This window comes from Heteronotia binoei, chromosome 10 (genome assembly GCF_032191835.1).
Source record: "Heteronotia binoei isolate CCM8104 ecotype False Entrance Well chromosome 10, APGP_CSIRO_Hbin_v1, whole genome shotgun sequence".
NCBI classification, from domain to species: domain Eukaryota; kingdom Metazoa; phylum Chordata; class Lepidosauria; order Squamata; family Gekkonidae; genus Heteronotia; species Heteronotia binoei.
This window is the reverse complement of record NC_083232.1, coordinates 97,503,007-97,528,393: the sequence shown is the minus strand read 5'-3', so window position 1 is coordinate 97,528,393 and position 25,387 is coordinate 97,503,007. Positions and strand designations below refer to the sequence as shown.

The 25,387-nt window shown below is 45.8% G+C and overlaps 1 protein-coding gene across 1 annotated transcript in view; it reads left to right on the top strand.

Annotated features, from left to right (window-relative positions):
• LOC132578015 (poly(rC)-binding protein 3-like) overlaps positions 1 to 25,387 on the top strand; it is a 421,925-nt gene that overhangs the window by 240,132 nt on the left and 156,406 nt on the right. The window contains exon 4 of the mRNA XM_060247818.1: positions 5,260 to 5,375. The gene's annotated coding sequence lies outside the window, so the exon portion shown is untranslated. The remainder of the gene's footprint in view (positions 1 to 5,259; positions 5,376 to 25,387) is intronic.

Below are 25,387 nucleotides of genomic sequence, written 5' to 3'. Positions count from 1 at the left end.
GCTCAGTAATTGGAAACAGCGTCGGCAAGCCATTTAGCTCCCTGCTCTGGGCTGATTTCCCCTGTGGAAGCAACACGTCAATCTTGCGACGTGCATCCACCCCAGCTAGCTTTGAAACCTGATCCTTTGGCTCCTGAACTCCTGACTACACATGACTCAGCTGTCGGTTGGTGTGTTTTGGACACTATTCCGGTTCCTATTCTGCTCTGCTCTGTTGGTTCTGACCTCAGACTGGCTTCAGACTCTGTGCTTTGGACTTGCCCTGGTGGTTCCCCCTCTGCTCTTCCACTCGTACCCTTCTGGGACTGGGACCGGGTCTTGTTCCCTGCCTGTACCCCAGGGTACAGCCTGGTCTTGTCACATCTTGGAAGCGAAGCTGGGTCGGTCCTTGGGAGGGAGGACACCAAGGAAGGCTCTTCAGAGGCAGGCAATGGGAAACGACCTCTGCTTCTCACTCGCCTTGAAAGCCCCTTGTTGGTTGCCATATCTGCAGTGTGATGACCCTTTATGGGCACACAATCAACAGCCCCCACATTTAAAATAAAAAGAGAGAAGCAGCGTTTCTAGAATAATTCAGAAATGAGAAAGGGGAAGGCGATAGGATGGTGGTGAAATGGGAAGAGGAGGGACTGGGAGGACAGCTAGGGCTGGTAGCTGAGGGCATGTCCCCCGGGATGGGCCTAGACTTTCTGGCACCCCAGGCAAGGCTGACTTCTGACACTCCCCCTCCCCCACACTGATTACATCACTGAGTCACATGGGTGTCAAGTCTGTATAAAACTCTGGTCAAGTCTGTATCTAACTTTGGTTCAGGGAGAGGCACCCTGGGTATAGCCAAACTGTATTCCATTGCTGCTAGCTTGAACTCTCCTCTCCCCCCTCCTTTCCTTTGTTATGTAGTTGTGCTTTGAAATGGGAATATGTGAACGTTTTATCTGAGCCTTCTCAGGCCTAGCTCAGAGGGAGGCTGGAGCTGACAACGCTCAAGGCCAAAGTAGGCGTGAGAACGAAATGGTAACATCAATGTGTGAATGTGCCCTGGATAGTCCTCCTCCCTAAAGAATCCCTTTGAAGTGTACCTTATATGATTGCATTCTACTGTATGATCTTCAGTCTTTCAATACTAGCCTAGTCGAGAACAACAGTATCAATAAACTAGTTATTTTGTTTCAACAATGTTTTTGAATCTGCCGACTTGACAATGGGGGTGCCCAATTTAGCGCACATAGGAGGCTGGCACCCTAGGCAATCACCTAGTTTGCCTAGTGCCAGGGTCAGCCCTGCATGTCCCCAAAGCAATGGGGGGGGGCAGAATAAAAGCAAATGGAAGTGGGGAGTGGAAGGCAGGGGGGATTGTGAGACAAAGGGGTGAGGATTGTATGCAAGAAACCAGACGACCAGAAACCAAGTGCACGGTTATAGTTGGGGCCAAGATATAGGGCAGTGGTAGGCACCCCCAGCCCACATGCCAAACAGCAGCTTGCCAGCCCCTCTGTGCAATCAGACCGAGAGTACTACAGTGTAAGACAAATTATATAAGCACCGAAAAACTGGGGGAAATTAATTATTGAATATATTTATAAAAGTGAACCATTTACTCGAAATCACCTCTGTGCAAGGTGTGGTGAAATGCCATCTGAGTTAATGTTGGTGCTTGGTTGGAGGGGAACATGAAACTACTAAAGCAGACTTTGTGGCCTAGCCTTCCCTTCATCCCCACCCCCTTCCAGAGTTAAACCAGCGCCTTTAGGGGGAAAGCCTCCTAGAGGGGCAGGAAGTTCTTTAGCCTTCCTCTCATTCCCTCCTCCCTTCTGGAGTTAAACCAGCAACTCTAGGGGGAAAGCCTCCTAGAGGGGCAGGAAGTTCTTTTGTTCTTTTTATTTGAGTTAGGCAGGAAAAGGGAGTTCTCGGCTGGCACTCAAGGAGAGAGGTTGCCAGTCTGTGGGCTCCTGCCTGTGGGAGAGGCGGTGGACCCCAGGCAGTAATTCACAAGGAAGGGCAAGTTTACACCAGGGACGAGAGGATGCGTTTAAATCCACCTTGTATTTGTCCTTCTTGTTGCTGATCAGGTGCTGTGCTAAACTTTTACATGTAACTGTTTTTGTTTTTATTTTTTTTCTTTCTCTTCTTTTTAAACATTTTTACTGTTTTGAATGCTGGCAGTCAAACTCTGTACCACATAGATCCCCAACTGCTTAGACCATGCTGCTTTATGAAGGGGGCCCTGGGGAAGGCATGCAGTTGGATAAGGTGCCAATCCTCCAGGGGTTCCCCAAAGAAGTGCTGTGGTCTCTGTGATACCCAAGTACAGGGTGGCAGAGGACCTTGAGGCCTGGCCTCAGAGCTGGAGAGGGGGATTGGGAGTCCTGTTCCTCTCAATCTGAACCCCTAGACTGAGCAGGTGGTGGCAGCGAGCCCAAGTGGCCGGAGGAGAAATACCTTTCTCCAGGAGTTGGCGACTCAATAGGGAGTTGACGGGACCGGGTCTGAAGGCAGAATCGGGCCGGTTCCGTCACACAAGGCAATAAGTCAGGCCTTTGGGCTGTGGGCAGTGCTGCTGGGCCTCAACTTGCTCCCAGTCTCTCTAGCCAAATACAGCCTTCCTCTGCCCCCGCCCTCACCAGCCTTTGCTTGCCAGCCCACCAGCACCTTCCCAGGTAGACCTGCTCATTAGTAATGGTTGCCCTTGATATTTGTAAAAGTGGCCTTGGTAGTTTCCTTTTCTTTCGCCTGCTTTTTTTTTTATTCTGTATTTCTGTAAAAAAGGCAAAAATAAAATTTATGAAAAGAACAACAGCATGTGGGCTGCATGGGGGTGTGGGTGGAGAAAGCTTTGTGAGAATGGGCATTGTGAATTGTTGCTCGTTGCACTGTACTGTACCATGAGAAGAAGAAGAAGAAGATACTGGATTTAAATCCCGCCCTCCACTCCGAATCTCAGAGCGGCTCACAATCTCCTTTACTGCCTCTCCCACAACAGACACCCCGTGAGGTAGGTGGGGCTGAGAGAGAGCTCACAGAAGCTGCCCTTTCAAGGACAACTGTGTGAGAGCTATTGCTGACCCAAGGCCATTCCAGCAGCTGTGAGTGGAGAAGTGAGGAATCAAACCCGGTATCTCTCCAAACTGGCTCCAGTTTCTCTTGAGCAGGCAAACCATTTGATGAAAATGAAAACCTCAGTGAAAAACCATGACTGGCAGACAGCACATGAGACAAACCATCGGGCTCTTGAGCATTCTTAGTAGCAACCTGCATTTCTTAAAAATCCTGGATACATGTCACACTTGTATTATGGTAGGACAGGGTATCTACAACCATCCACCTGGATCAAATCCTCAACTATCACTCTGTTGAAAGATAATAGCACACAAAAGCCAAAACAACTGGCGTGCGTCAGCTCCATTGATTAGCACAAATTGAAACTCGGTCTTTATTCTCTGGTGTCTTGTAGACACTTAACAATTTTCTTTTGGAATAAGTAGCTAAATTGTAACAATTAAAACCACATTCGGAGTATAGAGCTAATAATAATATAAAAAGAGTGTGGAATGAATGAAATTGCTTCTGACTACGATCTTTTATCCCAGGCTGAGAACCAAAAAACCAAGCTATAAAAGGGCGTAAAAATAGGTGGTTCTAAAGAACCTGCAGACAAGATAACTACAGGGCTTCAAGTAAACCTCCGTTAAGCATCCATCTTTTACTTAAACATGGCTATTGTGGAAAATTTCCTTTGTGACGGAAACTGAACTCTGTACCATAACTAGAGGTATTCCACTGATGCTGTGTGAGCAGCCTTCACTGGTGGCAGTTGTTTGCTTTGTTTGTTAATGCAGTGTGAGTGCTCGTGTTGCTTTTAGACCTGTGGCTATGAGTTAAATGGGCTCTTCTCGCTGTCCTTCACTTCAGGGACAACCACCTCATCCTCTCTTCTTTTCTTGAGCTCACCGTTAAGTCATATGGAGGTGGCGCTATGGTTTTTGGTGAAGGAAATATCTCTACTTGGAGAGCCAGTTTGGTGTAGTGGTTAAGTGTGCGGACTCTTATCTGGGAGAACCGGGTTTGATTCCCCACTCCTCCACTTGCACCTGCTAGCATGGCCTTGGGTCAGCCATAACTCTGGCAGAGGTTGTCCTTGAAAGGGCAGCTGCTGTGAGAGCCCTCTCCGGCCCCACCCACCTCACAGGGTGTCTGTTGTGGGGGAGGAAGGTAAAGCAGATTGTGAGCTGCTCTGAGACTCTTCGGAGTGGAGGGCAGGATATAAATCCAATATCTTCATCTACCTCACAGGGTGTCTGTTGTGGGGGAGGAAGGTAAAGGAGATTGTGAGCCGCTCTGAGACTCTTCAGAGTGGAGGGCGGGATATAAATCCAATATCTTCATCTATCTCACAGGGTGTCTGTTGTGGGGGAGGAAGGTAAAAGAGATTGTGAGCCGCTCTGAGACTCTTCAGAGTGGAGGGCGGGATATAAATCCAATATCTTCATCTATCTCACAGGGTGTCTGTTGTGGGGGAGGAAGGTAAAAGAGATTGTGAGCCGCTCTGAGACTCTTCGGAGTGGAGGGCGGGATATAAATCCAATATCTTCATCTACCTCACAGGGTGTCTGTTGTGGGGGAGGAAGGGAAAGGAGATTGTGAGCCACTCTGAGACTCTTTGGAGTGGAGGGCGGGATATAAATCCAATATCTTCATCTACCTCACAGGGTGTCTATTGTAGGGGAGGAAGGTAAAGGAGATTGTGAGCCGCTCTGAGACTCTCCAGAGTGGAGGGTGGGATATAAATCCAATATCTTCTTCTTCTACTACTTTGTTTCTGCATTTTCTATATTTCCCATGGGCATAGTTGTAAGCCAAGATACGTTATGTGAGGTAGGAATTGTTGGTGATGTGCCTTGGACATCAGAGGAGGTGTTCTGTGGATAATCTTCTAGAGAGGTCTTGCTGTATTACCTCATAGTGAAGAACCGAGCCTACAGTGGTGACCATAGAAGGCATACATTCATTTTGTGTGAAAATTTGAAGCTGCCTTCTACTGAATCGTACCCTTGGTCCATCAAGGTCTGTCTTGTCTACTCTAATCGGCAGCAGCTCCTCAGGGTCTCAGACGGAGGTCTTTCACATCACCTCCTTGCTGGTCTTTTTAAGAGGAGGTGCCGGGGATTGAACCTGGCACTTCCTTCATGCCAAATAGATGCTGAAATTTGCCACTTCACTTTATTAACACAAGTGATAAGCCCTTGAATATTTCTTTTTCAGAACATAATTCAGCCACAAGTTCAAAATATTCCTGCCTCATCTAACCGTAGCAATAGCTACCAGGAAAAAGACAAGTGAGGAATTACTTCAAAGTCTCCAGTCAAGTCTATTCAAAGGTAAGTCCACCTGATTTTTTCTTATGTGGCTCCTCATCTCAGTGGTCATAGTGGTAAGCCGAGATACGTTATGTGAGGTAGGAATTGATGGTGATGTGCCTTGGACACCAAAGGAGGTGTTCTGTGGATGTGTTTTGGATAGGATGACACTGTGACAGATGGGCGAAGGTCCTGTCCCTTTCTATCAGGCACCAAATCTCTGAATGCCAGTTTGATATATGGACACAACAGATAACAGCCAATCATGGACCATGTGGAGGCACTAAAGAAAACGTTGTTACACTGGCCTCAGTTCAGATAGGGTCAGAGAGTGAAAGACTGGAGAGATCCTATCTCAGAGTCTGTCTAGTATGTTTGCAGGCTAAACCAGTGAATGTTTACAGACAGGGTTGTGCCTTCAGAGAGGTCGGCTGAAAACCCTTTCTAAAGAGACTTTAGAGGCCTCAGAATCTGTCTTTTGTGGGAAAGTGTCTAACATAGCAAACGTTTGAGGAAGAGGCCCTTGCTGTCTCAGGGCCTAGCTTCTGAGGGAAACTGACTGAAGATTTGTAATTTCTGGGAGGACCTCACATTTATACCACAAGACTCCTGAGGTTGAGGAAAAGCCAGTCTTCACTTCAAGAACAAAGACTTGACTCTTAACTGTTCTTCACACTCAGGAGTTGACAGCAAAAATGATATAGCTTAAGAAGCCCATCGAAAGCTGTGTGTTGCTTGTAAATAGGTTGAAGGCCCCTTACTGGAGATCTTGCAATCCCTGGAAGTGAATAAAAGTTATTGTTTTTCCATTCTGTCTCCCTGATTGTCTTATATATAATTCTATTGGATATATGTTTCTATTATATATATTTTTATTGCATGCCTGTTCCAAGTGTCTACAAGAAAATTTTATTCAAAGTAATTTTGGCTCCAGGTGCTGAATGTTGGGGCCTCCTTTGTATATGAGACGTAAGTCTTGATCGCTGGTTCTTCTTGATACTTATGGCAGAGCTAGAAAGGCGCACAAATTGCCAGTTGCACAGAACGGAGGCTGAGCCGAAAGACGGTTTGCGCATGTGAAGCTCAAGGTGCCCTGAGCTTCTTTTGTTGTATGCATCATGTATTTGTGCAGTTTGTTCTCAATAGTAGCCCAAAAAATGTTTTTAGATACGACGGAGATTCTAGCTATGTAGGGTTTTTTATATGTGGGGGGGAACTCATGAAATTATCCCCCCCCCCGAAAAAAGCACAAAGATAGCTACAAAACAGGTTTTATCTTTTGTCCATGATAGTTTAGCAGTCTTTGATTGATATACATGAAGCTGCCTTGGACTGAACATTGGTCCATCAAGATCAGTGTTGTCTACTGTCAGTCAGTCTCCAGGGTCCCAGGCAGAGGTCTTTCCCATCACCTGTTGCCTGGTCCTTTTTAACTAGAGATGTCGGGGGTTGAACCTGGGATTTTCTGCATGCAAAGCAGAGGCCCTTCCGCTGAGCTGCAGCCCCTAGCTAACTACTAAAAAGGTAAAGGTAAAAACCCTGTGGAAGCACCAGTTGTTTCCGACTCTGGGGTGACGTCACATCACGGCGTTTTCACAGCAGACTTTTTATGGGGTGGTTTACCATTGCCTTCCCCAGTCATCTACACTTCTTCCCCCCTCCCCAGCAAGCTGAGTACTATTTTACCGACCTTGGAAGGATGGACGGCTGAGTCAACCTTGAGCCAGCTACCTGAACCCAGCTTCTGCCGGGATCAAACTCAGGTCGTGAACAGAGAGCTTGGACTGCAGTACTGCAGTTTTACCACTCTGCATCACTGGGCTCTTAGCTAAGTACTACCTGTCCCCTTTTTCATCTGAGGACCTCTAGAGGTGATGATGGGGAACAGGTAGAGAACTACAAGTAGGAAATGGCTAGGTTTGAGCAGTATGATTAGGCCCTCCCCCTGCCTTGGATGACCTGCAGCTAGCCCAATCTCTCTTCAGATTTCAGAAGATAGGCAGGGTCAGCCCTGGTTAGTACTTGGATGGAGGAAGAACAAGATGGCAAGAAGGGTGGCTGTATGGAAGCAGACAATGGGAAACCACGACTGGACATTTCCTGCCATGAAAACTCAGGATTGCCTTAAGAAGTCTGTGACTTGACAGGTGTTTTTTTTTTTTAAGCCAGTACCATGGACAGCTCTGTGCATTGCCTGCCCAGGCAAAATTCTAACAAATGGCCAAGCTCAGTTGAGTGAGCTGATTACAGAGAGCTTCAGATTAATTTAAAGGGGCTGAACTTTGACTCAGAGGTTTGTGCCATCACAGTTGATTTATATCTGGTGCCTTCTTGAAGGCAGGCTGATCTCTTGGAAAGCAAGTGGATTAGGTGGCCGAGCTGCGCGAGAATGAAGCAGAGACTCCTCAGAGCAATGAGCTGATGAGCCGGTCTCAGACTGATTTAAAAAGGGGGAACCTGGGAACATGTTCTCTCTCTCCCCCCGCCCCCCGGTCCCAGCCCTAGATGACTGTCAGGAGTTATTCTTTGGACTGTGTGTGAGACACGTCAGGGGAAGTGACAGGATTTCAGCTCCTTTGCCCATCCATTCACACAGGACCAGAAATCCAAGGGATCGGGAATGTGGTTAGACACCTCCTTATCGTTTGGCAACATACTACAAGCATCTGGTTTGCCAAAATGTTCCTTCTACGTTGTAAAAATAGATTCAGGTGGGTAGCCGTGTTGGTTTGCAGCAATAGAACAAAGTTTTGAGTCCACTACCACCTTTAAGACCAACAAAGTTTATGGACTTAAAGGTGCCACCATCTCTCCCCACATGTTCCCCAGAGGGTACTTAGATCGGGAACGAAAAATCTGTTAGTGATCCCCGGGCCGAGGGAGGCTAGACTACAGTCCACCAGAGAGCGGGCCTTCTCGATTGCTGACCCCTGTTGGTGGAATCAACTGCCAGAAGAAGCTAGGGCCTTGCGGGACCTCGCCCAGTTCTGCAAGGCCTGTAAGACCATTTTAATTGCTTAACTTGCTGTATTGTTTAACTGTTAAACTGTTCTTATTTTGCTGGTTGTGAGCCCCCCTGAGCCTGCTTTGGCAGGGAGGGTGGGATATAAATCCAATAAACCTTAAACCTTATTCAAACTTTGGTCATTTACACTGCGCTTTTGGTCTACGTTGGTATTAAAAAGATGCGATAGAGTCCCAAAATGGTGAAGTGGACTGTACCGCTTCAGACTGCTGGTAAAGGATTACTGTTGTAAACACTTCATTATGCAACAGGTTCTCGTTAGAGGAGAGGAGGACATCCATACATTTTGGGTACTCCTTCTCCCACAATCCCTAGAGGCAGGATAAGAGGTCATTTTCTTCCCATCCCTGAGAAGAGGAGTACCTCATCAGATTTTTTTTTTCCTGCCTGGGAAAATGGAAGAATGAGGCAATAAAAGTTGTCTGTTAATTGCTGTATTGCTGTAAGTAGCTCTGCTCACTGTAGCCCATTTCATTGTCTGATACAGTATGCATGCTTATGAAAGCTTCCATTCTGAATAAAACTTGGTTGGTCTTAAAGGTGCTACTGGACTTCAGACCAACTGCTTCAGACCAACACGGCTCTGCTGCTTCAGACCAACACGGCTGCCCCCCTGGATCTATCAGACAGTCAAGATGCATAAGTGACTGAGCAATAAGTATAGCTATGGTTGGATTAAAGCAGTTGCTAAGCAGAGAATTAGCATACCGGTAATAAAAGAAGATAGAAGATATTGGATTTATATCCCGCCCTCCACTCCGAAGAGTCTCAGAGCGGCTCACAATCTCCTTTACCTTCCTCCCCCACAACAGACACCCTGTGAGGTGGGTGGGGCTGGAGAGGGCTCTCACAGCAGCTGCCCTTTCAAGGACAACCTCTGCTAGAGCTATGGCTGACCCAAGGCCATTTCAGCAGGTGCAAGTGGAGGAGTGGGGAATCAAACCCGGTTCTCCCAGATAAGAGTCCGCACACTTAACCACTACACCAAACTGGCTCTCCCTACACCAAACTGGCTCTCCCTACACCAAACTGGATTAACAGACACAAGTTAACAGACACAAGAACTGAGTGACTTAGCATGTGTAGTGAAATAAGAACCTGATATTTTCGTTAAGTCCTTGGGGTTCCATTGTACTGAGTGTTGTAAGAAGTTGTAATTCAGAAATCTCCTGTTCTAGTCTGTTTCTGAAATTCCTTTGCACTAAAACAGCTACTCTGAGGTCCCCCACTGAGTGTCCTGGGAGGTTGAAATGTTCAACTACAGGTTTTTCGATCTTGTGATTCTTGATGTCAGATTTGTATCCATTTATCCTGTTTGCCTTATGTAGAGGACTGAAGGGCAGAGCTGGCATTTAATGGCATGTGCAATGCTAGAAGACAAGCAAGTGAATGAGCCTCAGACGGTGTAGTTGATGTTGCTAGGTCCAGTGATTATGTTGTCTGGGTTTATTGCAAGCTGTGGTACCAGTGTCCGTTTTCAAATCAGATGTTGTATTATTGTTGGGTGAGGAGTTGTTTAAGATTGGGGGGCTTTCTGTGTGCAAGAAAAGGTACTTGTGAAAGAGAACTGTCATTATCTAGTACAGGTTGTAAGTCACTGATGTGTTGAGCTGTTTTGAGTTGAGAGCTCCCTGTGACCATTAGTGGTGTTCTGTTATTGCCTCTTTTGGGTATGTCTTGCAACGGGTTTTCTCTGGGTACCATTGTGGCTTTGTTAATTTGTTTCTTGACCTCTCCAGGTGGATATATTAGTTACAAAAAGGTTTGCTGTCGATCAGGGGTGGCCAACGGTAGCTCTCCAGCCTACAACTTCCATCAGCCCCAGCCAGCATGGCCAATGGCTGAGGCTGATGGGAGTTGTAGGCAAAAAAACATCTGGAGAGCTACCGTTAGCCACCCTGCTGTAGATACTTCAGATGAGAATCTATGTCTGTAGGATTGGAGCGAATGTGGCTGTAGCACAGCGCCTGATTGTATACAGTGGGTTCTTTGGTATGTTTAGGATGATAACTGGAGGCATGTAGATATAGTTGTCATTCCGTCGGTTTCTGGTATAAGGTGATCTCTATGTGTTCATTGTGTATTTTTACAGTACTGTCTGAAAATTTATTTCTTCCATAGATTGGTTCATTGTCAGGTTGATGGTGGGGTGAAGGTCATTGAATGCCTGGTGGAATATGTCCAGGACTTCTTTACCGTGTGTCCAGACAATAAAGATGTCATCAATGTATGGCAGGTATAAGAGAGGTGAGAATGGGTGAGAGTTTAGGAAGCATTGCTCCAAGTTGGCCATAAAGATGTTAGCTTAGTGTGGAACCATGGGATGCCCATGGCTGTACCATTGATCTGAAGGAGCAAGCTATCACCCAATTAGAAGTGATTATGGGTGAGAACAAAATGGCACAGTTTGGTAGCAAAGTCAGCTGGGGTGTTGTCAGAAATCATGTATTTTATGACTTGTAATCCATCTTGGTGTGGGATGTGGGTATACAGAGATTCTCCATCCATGGTGGCTACAGTTTTAGTCTCGGGTAAGCTGTGCAAGTCAGTTGCCGATAAAAAGAAGTGTACATGCCCTGACACAGATAACCGTGGCAAGCCCAGTCTCATCAGATTTTGGAAGCTAAGCAGAGCTGACCCTGGCAAGTGCTTGGAAGGGAGACTTCCAAAGGAATACCAGGACTGGGATACAGAGGTAGACAAATTTTGAGCCAACTCTCTGAAAAATGTCCAAGCCCCAGTAGGAGTTGCCAGAAGTCACCATGACTTCAGGCACATGTGCATACACACACACACACACACAGCGTACATGAGGCATGCTTGTGATCATTTATGCTTTACAAAGCAAAAGCTCTAGCATAGTTGATAGTTTGTAATTATTGAAGTTTGGTTTAGGTAGTCAAAAAAATGGATGTAGCTTGAACATGAATGAACTGCATTTCAAGAATCAGATTGTGTGTGCGTGTGTTTTCTGAACATTTCAGTTTGGTGCCCAGTGTTTTGTGTCTACTTATTGATACAACGTATGTGTTTTTCTTTGGAACCAGAGCTAAACCCTACCTTTTGTTTTCATGCAGCCCAGTTCTCCTCTGGTCTGAACGGTGGGAGGGAAATCAATTTAATTAAGCTAATGTGATTGACCCAGTGGAGCTGTGTGTGGGTGCGTTTGCTTGTTTAAGCACAGCTCCCTGAAGTCCCATGCAGGTAAATGGGAGGAATGGTACCAGAGAACTCTTCCTTGCATGGTATAGCTCCGATTGTGGCAGGTAGCTTCCGAGAAGCAGCAAGACACTTAGAAGTGTTTCCTTCTCACCTCATAAATAACATGAACTACTGCACAGGCAACTGCAAATCAAACAATTTTGCTTCTTTATTCTGCATCTTGTGGTGGAAAATTTATCCCACTGCTAGTTAAAGGTGTTGATTTCCCTCCTTGTTGCACCTCCCCCCCCCCCCCCACTGCAATGATGCTTAGTGGTTATGAGCAGGGCATTTTAAAAAAGCAGGAACGTACAGGAACGCAGTTCCGGCTGGCTAGGTGTTAGGAGGTGTGGCCTAACATGCAAATGAGTTCCTGCTGGTCTCTTCCCACAAAAAGCCCTGTGTGAAACAATGGTGATGTCAGGGGGTGTGGCCTAATATGCAAATGAGTTCCTGCTGGGGTTTTTCTACACAAAAAGCCCTGGTTATGAGCCTGAGCAAAGGAGTTCTGGGATCTGCTGGAAGAAGAGGAAGGAAAGGAAGATGTATTTTGCCAACGTCTTCTCTGAGATGTCTCCATAAGATACAGAGCTTTAGCTTTAGTTTCCACAATAACTATAAATAGAGCCATTGTTGGAGTTAGAGCTAACTGTGCCCTGAGGTATGTAAAGTACTGGGGTGTGCATTTTTTGTTAATTAGCAAACAGGAAAAAAAAAATAAAGGCAAAAATTAGGAACCATCAATCTTGCAGTAAACAAAAAAGGTGGAAATTGGGTTTAAGAACAATGTCCAGTCTCACAGAAGCAGATGAAAATCCTGCTTCTAGAGGGGGAAATGCTCGGTAATGAACATAAATTTCAGTGATCATTCTGAAAAAGTAACGTTTCATAGGAATTCTTTCACTTGTTGACTTCCATGGTTGAAAAGGAATTTGCACAATTTTAGTTTTCCTTTCTAATCTGCACAGTGCTTATCAGTGGAGCCAGGACTTTTTTTTTAAAGAAAAAGCTCAGCAGGAACTTATTTGCATATTAGGCCACACACCCCAGCGCCAGACCAGCCAGAACTGTGTTCCTGTGCGTTCCTCCTCAAAAAAACCCCACCCTTGAGTGGAGCTCATTTATACGTTCAATGACTCGTCATAAAACCCTGTAAATCAGGAGTGTCAAACTCATTTGTTATGAGGGCTGGATCTGAAATAAATGAGACCTCGCTGGGCCAGGCTGTGTTGGGCTGTGCCTTGCCATGTGTGTACATATTCAAGATTATAGAGATATAAACGTTATAATGTACTCAGACAAACACAATTAAAGATTTTTTTTAACATGCTTGAAACCAGGACTTTTTTTGTAGTAGGAACTCCTTTGCATATTAGGCCACACACCCCTGATGTAGCCAATCCCCCAAGAGCTTACAGGGCCTACTGTAAGCTCCAGGAGGACTGGCTACATCAGGGGTGTGTGGTCTATTATGCAAAGGAGTTCCTGCTACAAAAAAAGTCCTGCTTAAAACATTAGCACTTGTTGGTCTTAAAGGTACTTCCTTTGTATTTCTCCCATGGGATCTGGGAACTGGGCAAAGGAAGCTCTGGCTCTTTCCCTCCTTCCCCAGGGGACCACGAGGGGGAGGAATCTCAATCAATGGAGAAAATAGAAGTTTTGTTCTGTAGCTCCTGTGCAATTGAGCAAGTCTGGCAAAGCAAGCTGTGATGCAGAAGGAAGCAAGAGAGAGGGAGAAGGAAGCAGACAAGAGCCAGTTGCTCGGGGCCTGATAGGAGCCCTCTGGGGGCCTGATTCAGCCCCTGGGCCGCATGTTTGACACCCTTGCATAAGCGGTGTAGAAAAATCCAGTTGTGTAGATGAATCTGTGCCTTGAACTGGATAACCCAGGCTAACCTGATCTGGCCCGATCTTGGAAGCCAAGCAGGGTCAGCCTTGGCTCATATTTGGGTGGGAGACCTCCAAGGAATGCCAGGGTTGCGTCACCAAGATAGACAATGGCCAACCACCTCTGAGCACCTCTTGCCTCAAAAATCCTACAGGGTTGCCATAAGTGGGCTGCAACTTGATGGCACTTTCTACCATCACCACATGCACACATAGATCAGGTCTGTCTAGGGCTCCCAAGCTACAGGAGGGGGCAGGGGATCCCTCAGTTGGGGGGGCACCCCGCTGGCATGGAGCAGGCTACAGACAGGATCTCCAGCTCCAAAAAGCCATGTCTCCTTCACTGCCCCAGCAGGGGACTCTTTTCTCGTGCACTCAGATGTGATGTCATCACTCTGGGCATGTAGCGCCATGGATGCTCTAGGACTTGTGGTAAAACTCTTTGGTACCATAGAGTTTTACTGCAAATCCAACTTTCACACATGAGAAAAGAGTCTCGTGCTGGAGCAGTGGAGGAACTTAGCAACCCTAGGTCTGTCTATTGTTTCAGAAGAGATGATGATAGCAGAAAATGTTCAGGCCTGGAATAGAATTGGCAATTAATATGGATTTATATTCTTTGGCAGGGGAGCTGATGGCTGTTAGAATTAATTTCTTTTGGTTATATATACTGAATAAAAACAGCAGCCAACCTTGTTTCAATCTCAGTGTGGAGAATGAGTGAAAGGGCATGAATTGCACCGTATTTTAGGGCTGATCACTTTGAAAACGTAATTTAAAAAAAATCCTGCAGATTTGCCATTTGCTGCCCTTAGCTTAGCAGAAAAATGGCTTTCATAATGAGTTCTATGGAAATACTAATGTGCGATCAATAGACAGAATGTTTTTAGGGAATAAATATTGTAAATGTGCAAGGAAATGTATTTTATGGAGTTACGTCAGGTTCTTAGCATTTTCACCGCTGGCTTTACTGCTGAAGATACCCTCACTTGCACTGCTGGTTCATAGATGGATGGAATAAACACTAGGGGAGGGATGGTGGCTCAGTGGTAGAGCATCTGCTTGGGAAGCAGAAGGTCCCAGGTTCAATCCCCGGCATCTCCAACTAAAAAGGGTTCAGGTAAATAGGTGTGGAAAACCTCAGCTTGAGACCCTGGAGAGCCGCTGCCAGTCTGAGAAGACAATACTGACTTTGATGGACCAAGGGTCTGATTCTGTATAAGGCAGCTTCATATGTTCATATGTACATGAGGTTTTCCTTTTGCTGTATATAAATGTTAATGTCATTCGGTAATTGGGTAGAGACACAGTGGTGCAGTGGTTAGAGCATTGGACTAGTATATGGGAGGTTAAAAGGTAGGTAAAGGTAGTCCCCTGTGCAAGCACCAGTCGTTTTCAACTCTGGGATAACATTGTTTTCACAATGTTTTCATGGCAGACCTTTTTACGGGGTGGTTTGCCATTGTTTTCCCCAGTCATCTACACTTTCCCCCCCGCAAGCTGGGGACTCATTTTACCGAAGGATGAAAGGCTGAGTCAACCTGGAGCCGGCTACCTGAACCAGCTTCCACTGGGATCGAACTCAGGTTGTGAGCAGAGGGCTCTGACTGCAGTACTGCAGCTTTACCACTCTGTGCCACGGGGCTCTTAAAGTATATGGGAGACCCAGATCCAAATCCCCACTTGAACCATGGTAGAGGGCCAGGTGACCTTGGGCGCTCTCAACCTCACTCTACCTCAAAGGGTTGTTGTGAGGTTAAAATAGAGGAGAGGAGAATGATGGAAGCTGCTTTGTGTCCCCCAGGGGAAGAAAGACAGGAAATAAATATGCCAGAGAAGAGTTCCTAGCAATGGTTCTTTGCTTTTCCTTCCTTTGATGATCCAATTGGTTTTTCAGAGAAATAGCATCATATTCGCATGTGGATTTACCCTGCCAAGTTCATTCCAGTGAGACAGATGTGTTAGTCTGTTGCAGCCAAACCCAAAAATAAATCTTGTGGCACCTTATGTATAGATCTTGCCAAGGCTTTTTTTTTTTTTTTGTAGAAAAAGCCCAGCAGGAACTCATTCGCATATTAGGTACCCCTCCCCCGGACACCAAGCTAGCTGGAACTGCATCCCAGTGCGTTCCTGCTCAAAAAAAGCAGCCCTGGATCGTCTGCTGATTGAGAAGTTGTTTCATTTATTTGACACAGTGGGCTCAAACCCGCAAAGCCTTCTTTAGTCTTCAAGAGGTGTTGCAGATTTTCCTTGTAATGCCATATATCTGGCAGCTAGAAGGTTCAAAATGCATTTGGCTGTTGGGTTTTGCTTTTTCTATTGGTTTTTGAATAACAAAATTTGAGTCCAGTGTCACCTTTAAGACCAACAAAATTTTATTATGGGTATAAGTTTTCATGTACACACACCCACACGCGAGCGTCTACCCAGAGCAACACTTTTTTTGGACTGCTGCCTCAGACCAAGACGGCTACCCATCTGAATCCATCTCACTGGTCTTTGTGTACTTCATAATACTGTTGCCAGATTTGCTGTTGGAAGTTAACTTGGCCTGGTTTAAGAATCCTCCTTCCAAAATGTACTCATAGCCGGCCATTTGTATGTATTTTCCTGCCTGCGGAAGACAAGCACCTCTGAGGCAGGAAAGGGAGAATTCCCCCCCCCCCAACCCCGTCTACCACGAATCAATTCTCGTCACATTGCAGCTTCCTGCAATTGCTTCACATTAAATATTTTTAGAAGCTTTGAGGAAAACTTCACAACTGAGCATCATGTGTAGCTTGACCCTAGCACAAAAAGACATAATATTCATATCAAGAATTTCCAGCAAATCCCAAATTTCTGTTGATTTTTTTTTTCTAGCTGTCTTGGCGTACAGCATTTTTTTGCTGATGAGGGTCTCCGTGGGAGGTTAAAAGTTCGCAGGGGTGTGGAAGCCGACTGTGGCTGTCTGTCGGAGACATGCTAAGCTTAAAAGGGTGGGTTTGAACCTGATCAAAAATATAAGATTCAGGATCTGAGGATTGAGCCAAACACACTTGCATTGAACTGGAACCTTTTAAGGGTGCATGGAGTAGGGTTTGGGGGTGGATGCAGGAGAGGATGGGGTTTGAGGAGGGAGGGACCCTCACAATGGTGTAATACCATAGCGTTCAGCCTTCGAAGTAGCCATTTTTTCCGGGGGAGCTGATCTCTGCCAGCTGGAGATCAGTTGTAAAAGCGAAAGATCCCCCGGCCCCACTTAGTGGCTGGCAATCCTAACATGGAATTAGAATCTCCGTTCTGTTAACATCCCATCTTCCCTTTTATGACATCATTACAGAATGTTGAGAGTGCCATGTTGCTTGTAGCATCTAATGGTGGGACTGAATGTGTAGCGGAACAAAGTATGGAACAAGGTATGGCAAAATGGTACTCTTTAATTAATTTATTTGAAACATTTGTTAGCTGTCATTTTTATTTACAGAGCTCAGCGTAGCAGTTAGGGTCGCCACTGCCAGACTCTAGGTGGGAGTCACAGAAAAGATTGAAGCCGGCAGAATAAACCGTGAAAAGTAACTACAAAAGCATAATACAATTCTTCACAGAATTTTACATTTATGGCTTCACGACGTAGCAAAATGTAAAATTTTGTGAATGAATTGTATTATGCTTTGTAGTTACTTTTCATGGTTCATTCTGCTGGCTTCAGCTTCCAGGTGGGGCCTGGGGATCTCCTTCTTTTCCAACTGATCTCCAGCTGGCAGAGATCAGCTCCCCTGGAGAAAATGGCCGCTTCGAAGGGTGGACTCCGTGGCCTTGGACCCTGCTGAGGCCCCTCCCCTCCCAACCCTATGCTCTCCCGGATCCAGTTTAGATGTTCAAGATCTTAAATGTTTGTGTATAATTTTAGTTGACTTTTTCTTTTATAATATAATTGTATTGCCTCTTACTTGTTAATTTTCTGGATTCCGATGAACTGGTCTATGACCTGCTTATTAAATAAATAATTACATTTGTTGTTACCTTCCCAGATCCACCCCCAAAGTCTCCAGGTATTCTCAAACACAGATCTGGCAACCCCAGCACAGCTTATAAACCTAGATAAAACACATAGAATTACACCAAAAACATAAAACCAAACATTTAAACTCACTACTCAGGACTGCTACTAAACTTAACCAAAAAGTCCTAACTAAACCGCCTTCCGCTGCCTCCTGAAGATAGAAAGTGAGGGGGTCAGGCAACCTGGGGAGAGGTTGTTCCATAATCATGGGGCTGCCACTGAAAAGGCCCTCTCTTTTGTGCCCACCTCTTTTATTGATGGTGGGGGCGCATCAAGAGGGCATTTCCTTACAATTTTAATTCCCAGGCAGCAACATCTGGGAGAAGACAGTTGTAACTATATAAGAAATATTCTTTTATTTAAAATATTAAGGGGGAAAAGGAAGGAACAGAAAACAGCCTATGATGTCTGTAAAAGACAAGTTGGTATTTTAATTATTTTTAGCTGGGTGGCAGTGAATAAATACCATCTAACTCTTTTTACTTGAAACACAGTAATTTTTACTTCTGAGTCAATGGGCATAATCTTACTCCCACTGTCACAATTAGTCACTTGTTTTGTAAATTGTCTCGGCGTTCCTTTGTTAAGCAGATACAAACCTGCATTCTTTTTATAGTCAGAACAAGCAGAGATGCCAAGAACTTTGAAACCAACGTTATCGACGTTTGAACTTGCTATCATTTATCTTTTCATTTATATCCAAATCAAACATTTCACTGTATTGACACTAGAACTGAGCCCTTGTTGGGAAACAAAACTACAGTTCCCATGAGGCAGTACAAGAATGCACATGGGCTGTGCTTTCTCCACATGGGATGGAGAAAGTAGAGAAAGAAGTACTTTTCTCCCTTTCTCACAATACAAGAACTCGTGGGCATTCGATGAAATTACTGAGCAGACAGGTTAAAACGGATAAAAGGAAGTACTTCTTCACCCAAAGGGTGATTAACATGTGGAATTCACTGCCACAGGAGGTGGTGGCGGCCACAAGCATAGCCACCTTCAAGAGGGGGTTAGATAAAAATATGGAGCAGAAGTCCATCAGTGGCTATTAGCCATAGTGTGTGCGCGTGTGTATGTATATATATATATATGTATATAAAAATTTTTGCCACTGTGTGACACAGAGTGTTGGACTGGATGGGCCATTGGCCTGATCTAACGGCTTCTCTTATGTTCTTATTGCATAACTTGATTCATATCTATGCCATTTGCTTGACTTTGCTATTAATGATCTCTACGTCATGAAGCTATAAAACACACAGGGAAACATCTGCAAATAGGGTTGCCAGGTCTGACTTGGGAAATATCTGGGGACTTAGGGGGTGGAGCCAGGAAACTTTCTGTGATGTCATATCCTATGTCACTTTCAGTTCAAGGTCAAGTGATGTCACTTCCCAAGCCCCACCCCATCCGATGATGTCACTTCCAGCACACTGGACCCAAAACCCACCTCTTCCTGTGATGTCACTTTCTGGGCACTCCTCAAACCCACCTTTTCCTCTGAAGCCACTTCCTTCTTTCAGAATTCAAACTAAAATACACTGCCCGTATATAACTTCTATATACTATATGGCAGGGGTGTCGAAGTCATTTGTTGAGTGCCAGATCTGACATAAATGAGACTTTGAAACAGATATATATAAACTTAAAACATACTTAACACGTTAGCACTCATTTGTCTTAAAGATGATTTCTTTGTATTTCTCCCATGGGATCCAGGGAACTGGGCAAAAGAAGCTTTGGCTCTTTCCTTCCTTCTCCAGGGGACTGGGGGGAGCCTCAGCCAATAGAAGGAAGAGTGGCTTGACTCAGTAGCTCCACTGTGCAATTGAGAGAGCCTGGCAAAGCAAGCTATTCCTTCACAATGTTGTGAATTTTGGGGAAGGTGTTTGTGAGTTTCCTGCATTGTGCAGGGGGTTGGACTAGATGACCCTAGAGGCCCCTTCCAGCTCTATGATTCTATTCTATGATTCACAAGGGAGGAGCCTCAGCCAATGGAGAAAATAAAAGTTTTGCTTTGTAGCTCCTGTGCAATTGAGGAAGCCTGGCAAAGCAAGCTGTGATGCAGAAGGAATCAAGAAAGAGGGAGAAGGAAGCAGATGACAGCCAGTTGCTTGGGAGCCTGATAGGAGCCCTCCGGGGGCCTGATTTGGCCCCGAGACTGCATGTTTGACCCCCCTGCTCTATGGCATTAAGGCCTGCTGAGCTCCCTGCCCTTCCAAGCTCCCCTGCCAAATCTCCAGCAGTTTCCTAACCTGGAGCTAGCAAGGGATGCTGATCTATTGAACCTGGAGATCCCTCCACTTCCCGCTCCCTCCATCTCTGAACAGCACAGCAGCTCTGGGGATGATGAAACCACCGGTCTCCCCTCTCCTGCCCACAGTGGCAGCTGGCCCCAGCACACCTTCCCAAGCAGGCCAGGGCAGCTTAGAGGGATTTGTCCTCTTCCTCCCCCCTCCAGGCTCTGGCAGATCCAGAAAGAGTGGCAGGGCCTGGGGATGATGACACCACTCATCCCTTGCCGTTCAGCAAGGGCTGCTGGGAGTTGGGGGGGTGACTTTGGAGTAGCAGGTGGCGCCCACCGCCACCACTCTCCGAGCCCAGTGAAAACTCCAGAGATTAGACTGGCAGTGCAGCACTTCTTGAATCCTCCGAGGGACACCAACCATAGAGACCAGTGCCAGAGCGTCACCTAATAGACGCCATTTTGTCTCCCACTACTGACATTTTTAAAAATGGGGAGCTCTGAAACCGGGGGGATGGGAAGCCTGAATATAGTTTCTTTATTTCAGAAAATCTTTCATGCCACAATGTCCATTCTGTCTACTGAATTGTCTAGTTAATGAACCAAGGAATAGGAAAGGTCGGCTGTGCAAGCACCAGTCGTTTCCAACTCTGGGATGACGTTTCACAACATTTTCACGGCAGACTTTTTATGGGGTGGTTTGCCATTGCCTTCCCCAGTCATCTACACTTCTTCCCACCCACCCCCCACCCCCCAGCAAGCTGGGTACTCATTTGACCGACCTCGGAAGGATGGAAGGCAGAGTCAACCTCGAGCCGGCTACCTGAAAACCCAGCTTCCGCCAGGGATCAAACAGGTTGTGAGTGGAGCTTAGGACTGCAGTACTGGAGCTTTAACACTCTGCGCCACGGGGCTCTTCTAACGAACCAAGCAAGCCATCAAAATCTGGATTCAATATGCAGTGATCTCATTTTAAAAAAATAAAATCTATTGTGCAAATATTTTCGCCTGTTGTGGCCTTCTGCTGAGTCTGCACGGGTCCCTCCAGCACAGTCTGAGCACGTGGCCCAGGAGGAGACTGGCGTGTGGCTTATGAACCCCGTAATTAGTTCCTCCTCCTAAGCCATAATTAAATCTGCTACTTCTGCTCTGTTGATTCATTTTACTTCGCTTGTTTAATGGCTCAGCGGAGGACGTCTTTATCGCTGGGACTGGAACGTCTTACTCAGACAAAGAAAAGAGCATAATCCGTTATTTTCTCCAAGAGCAGTTTTAAAGGAATGAGGGGTAATACAACATGAATAGGCTGTGGTGATACAACTTGCTGATCAAATGAAACAGATTAAGCGACATTCTCGACTAAAGTGAAAGAATGGCTTTCCAATTTTAGGCTTGTTTTCTTCAAGAGCTACTCATGTCAAATTTTGAACCCAAATGCCTCTAATTCTGAGCTGCCTTCAGAGTCAGGAATTAAGTGAAGGGGGCTTTGGGTGTTTAGAAGAGCGGTAATTATATGTAAAGCAGGAAATCTACCAATTGTTCGAGTGACACCACTCCACACACACACACACGAAATAGAATCTTGATGTTAGAACATGTTCTTAGTAAGTTGGATGAAATTCCCAGTGAGAAGGAAAAGGCTAATGATAATGGTTCTTTTATTTGTTACAGAACAAAAGATGGTTGTAGAAATGTACAAGATTGGGGCTTTTTTTGTAGCAGGAACTCCTTTGCCTATTAGGCCACGTACCCATGAGGTAGCCAATCCTCTAAGATTTTACAGTAGGCCCTGTTCTAAGTGCCCTGTAAGCTCTTGGAGGATTGGTTACATTAGGGGTGTGTGGCCTAATAGGCAAAGGAGTTCCTGTTACAAAAAAGGCCTGCCAAGATTATGAATCTCTTCCATCAGTGGAGGTGCTTTCCACTGGTGGAAGAAGAAGACGACTGCAGATTTATACCCCACCCTTTTCTCTGAATCAGAGACTCACAGCGGCTTACAATCTCCTATATCTTCTCCCCCCCACAGCAGACACCCTATGAGGTAGATGGGACTGAGAGAGCTCTCCCAGAAGCTGACCTTTCAAGGACAACTCCTGCGATAGCTATGGCTGACCCAAGGCCATTCCAGCAGGTGCAAGTAGAGGAGTGGGGAATCAAACCCGGTTCTCCCAGATAAGAGTCCACGCAGAAGGCTGCATAGATCCTTCCATGGGAAGAAAGTGATTCTGTTGGTAGAACTATTCGATCTGAGTCCAATAGCCCCTTTCAAGTTTCAAGTTCTATATTTTCAAGATCCAAAGCTCCTCTCTAAAGCTTATTCCCGAAATCAAGAAGCTCTTGAACTCATATCTAAGTTTTTTACTGCAGACCAACATGGCTGCCCTCTGAAATGATCTTCCTGATAGGACAAATCTGGGATATCCAGTCCTATGATTGGTGGGGAAGATTAACAATAAGCATTTATTTAGTGCCTTTGATATTCAGAGTGCTTCATTGCTTAGTATTATTGTCCCCATGTGGCAGGTGTGTGTGTGTGTGTGTGTGAAAGAGAGAAATATGTGTTCCTCAAAATCACTTCAAATAAGGCTGAGGGGAGATCAGAGCAAAATGAGCCCCCAAGGAAAAATAATTTTATTAAGCACAGACAGCTTCAAGAGGGGATTGGATAAACATAGGGAGCAGAGAGGGGTTCATCAGTGGCTATTAGCCTCACGAAGCATCAGTGGAACACTCTTTCTGGAGCAGTAATGCTCTGTCTTCATGGTGCTTGGGGGGCAGCAATGGGAGGGCTTTTGGCCCTGCTGGTGGACCCCCTGATGGTGCCTGGATTTTGGCCACTGTGTGACAGAGTGTTGGACTGGATGAGCCGCTGGCCTGATCCCGCATGGCTTCTCTTGTGTTCTTAAGTACCAGTTGACATTGCCTCCCTTAGCAAATAAGATTTTTTAGAAGGAAAAATCTTTAACATGATACTCAGTGGTGGGATCACCCAGTGAAGTTGATGGGTACCGGTGTGGCAATCATCCTTAAAAATCCCGCCTCACCTCAAGTGCTCTGAGCCAATCCTCATGCCAATCCAAGTGATTGTCAGCCAGTCAAAGGCGATGGAACTCCTCTGGAAGGGAGGGAGGAGCCAGCCTCAGTTTAAAAAGGGTACTGAAAAAACTTTCTTTTACCTTTGGACAGGGACTGGGTGGCTCTGGAAAGGAATGTCAGCTCGACCGGGCTTTGATTTGGCTTTTTAGCTAGGGTTTGTGGTCGATTTAGAGAAGGCGGCTTATTTTAGTGGTACAAACAAGCATTCTGTTAAGGGCCTGTCATTCCTAACTGGTGCACATAGGTTCTGTGGTCAGGTGCTCTGAGAGAGAAAAGAGCCGCTTTGAACCTGCTGAGGTACCCCTGCCCAGAGAAAGGGGAATCAATTATCCCCTCAGGGGTTGACTTTATTCGAGAGCCGGCTTCACTTTGTCTATTTAAGTTATCCACGCATCATATTTACCTTATTTACCTTCCTTTATTTTCTATTAAATAAAGCTTAGTTGCTTATCTCCGTCTTGTCTGCCAGGTCAAAAATCTAGGCAGCAGTGTCCTCTGTTTACCTCACATACAGGGTTTAGCAGGTTTGCTAATAATAATAATAAGAAGATATTGGATTTATATCCCGCCCTCCACTCCGAAGAGTCTCAGAGCGGCTCACAATCTCCTTTACCTTCCTCCCCCCCACAACAGACACCCTGTGAGGTAGATGAAGATATTGGATTTATATCCCGCCCTCCACTCCGAAGAGTCTCAGAGCGGCTCACAATCTCCTTTACCTTCCTCCCCCCCCACAACAGACACCCTGTGAGGTAGATGAAGATATTGGATTTATATCCCGCCCTCCACTCCGAAGAGTCTCAGAGCGGCTCACAATCTCCTTTACCTTCCTCCCCCCCCACAACAGACACCCTGTGAGGTAGATGAAGATATTGGATTTATATCCCGCCCTCCACTCCGAAGAGTCTCAGAGCGGCTCACAATCTTTTTTCCCTTCCTCCCCCACAACAGACACCCTGTGAGGTAGATGAAGATATTGGATTTATATCCCGCCCTCCACTCCAAAGAGTCTCAGAGTGGCTCACAATCTCCTATACCTTCCTCCCCCACAACAGACACCTTGTGAGGTGGGTGGGGCTGAGAGGACTCTCACAGCAGCTGCCCTTTCAAGGACAACCTCTGCCAGAGCTATGGCTGACCCAAGGCCATTCCAGCAGGTGCAAGTGGAGGAGTGGGGAATCAAACCCGGTTCTCCCAGATAAGAGTCTGCACACTTAACCACTACACCAAACTGGCTCTAATAAGAGAGGATGGAGGCAGGTGTGGCCCAGTCATCTGTACCTTCTTTCTCGTCTGCAGCTTCTTGCCTCACTGGCAGAGAGTGCTGGGGGTGGGGGAGGATGGCAAGTACCTTCTTCCCACCTGGATATGGTGGGGCATGGCATGGAGTGGCCTAGGGCACCCGGAAGGCTTCTGCTGGTAGGGTTGCCAGGTCCAGCTCAGGGAAAATCTGGGAACTTCAGGAGTGGAGTCAGGAGAATTTGAGGGTGGGGCCAGGGACAAGGGTGTGACAAGAACGATTGAACCCTAAAGGGAGTTCTGGCCATCACATTTAAAGAGATTGCTCCCTTTTAAATGCCTTCCCTTCATTGGAAATAATGAAGGAGAGAAGCACTTTCTTTTGCAGCTCATAGAATTGGACTCCCCAGTCTAATCTTTTGTAAACTTTGGGGGGAGGGGGATTTGAGGAGAGGCTATGCTGAAAATCTGGTGACTCTACCTCCAAATAAAAGCCGCCCCCCCCCGGCTGGGCTTGCCTGGATGGTGAAAGTGAGAGGTTTGTCTCCCAATTTGGTGACAATTGTTCCTGAATATGGCAGCAAGACAGAGATGACATGAGAGATGTGGTCCATGATCAAGCTTTCAGTGAAACATGGCTGCATTCAAGCGAGCAAGCCGTCTTGAACTGGTTATTTGGACCAATTTTAGCTCAGCAAACGAATGGAGTTTATTGATATGTTGGAATGTATGGATGATGATATATAAAATATAAAAGTATTAACAGGAACTGTATGCTGAATCGAGAGTTTTGCTCTCTCATAATTCTGTATCTGATTGATTTATATGCTTATTACCTTTCATTGATGGTGGGGACATCAGTAAAGACCATTTGTATAGAAGTATTGTTAATTGTATTACATTGTCTACACAGGTTGTTTTCTGTGTGCTGCCAATTTAGCTTAAGGCAGCTTCCCATGTGATTTTCTGTTGGAATGTACCAAGTTAGCAACACTTCAGGAATTATAGAGTTAACTTTGTTAGTCAACAGGAAGTCACATGTGTTTACCGTAACCAATCTGTTAGCTAGAGAGAACGCCCACAAATGTTGGTAGGAGGTCTTAGTTAGATCAGCCGGAATTGAATGTTGTGATTGGAAATCAATGTATTGGCTATTCTGTATTTTATGGTACCTCTTCCTCCTTTTGTCTAAGTTTGGAGAAGAGAAGCCATTCCTAGTATTGTTCTCCAGCAGTAAAGATGTAGAAGTTAGTGTTTGTTATTTTTCATCCCAGTTTTACCCTTCCTTGTAG